Here is a 921-nt window from a genome sequence, read left to right as displayed (position 1 = left end):
GCTCAAGCAAAAAGAGAACCTATTGGTTCCTAAGCCTGGGAAATTACGTGAGTCTGATTTGAAGTGTAGCTGGATAGGTGTTCAAGTATTATCATCACTGCCCTTTTTTTGCCCTGTCCTTGGCTGCAGTTCTCAGTTACTTGGCTGCTTTCCCTCCTGCTGCCAATGAACTTCCTCCATGCAATCATAAAGATAGTAGCCTGCAGCCACATGTAATTTTTGAAAGATTAGCCACTCCCTAGAAAAATAACTTCTCCTCCCAATCTGATAAGAATCCCTGGGAAGGCCTTAATTTTCCTGTTGAGGTCACACGTCCACCTTTGGCTGGATTACTTTTCCAAACGGTGGTGCATTATACAGAGAAATGACCCTGTCCACAAAGATATTCATATTCTAATGTCTTTCACCTGTGAATTCGTTACTTTACATGGCCACAGGGATGTTGCAGAAGTGGGTAATTTAAGGATCTTGTGAGAGGAGCGTAGTCAGGATTATACAGGTGGACCCAATGATGTAATCACAAGGACTCTTAGATGAGGAAAGCAGTAAGAGTCAGAGTCAGAGTGAGTGATGCTGGAAGCGGAGATCGAGTTTTGCTTTGAAAATGGCGGGAGCTGCAGGCCGTGGAATAGAAGTTGTGTATAGAAGCTGAAAAAGCCAAGGAAACAGATTCTCCTCTAGAATATCCAATGGAATCAGACCATCTTGGACTCTCGCATCTAAAACTGTAAGAGTACAAGTTTAATTTTTTTTTTTAAACCACTAAGTTTCCGGTAACTTGTTATAGCAGCAGTAGAAACTATTGCAAGTGTATTTCCTGATGTGACTCCATTTGGTTAACAATTTTTGACCTGTGGTCAAGCATGAAGGTGGAAGATGCCAGGGGGTAAGGTGGGTGAGAGTACATGACTGATGGTATAA

Source organism: Bos indicus, chromosome 1 (assembly GCF_029378745.1).
Source record: "Bos indicus isolate NIAB-ARS_2022 breed Sahiwal x Tharparkar chromosome 1, NIAB-ARS_B.indTharparkar_mat_pri_1.0, whole genome shotgun sequence".
In the NCBI taxonomy this organism is placed as follows: domain Eukaryota; kingdom Metazoa; phylum Chordata; class Mammalia; order Artiodactyla; family Bovidae; genus Bos; species Bos indicus.
This window is presented reverse-complemented; position numbering follows the sequence as displayed.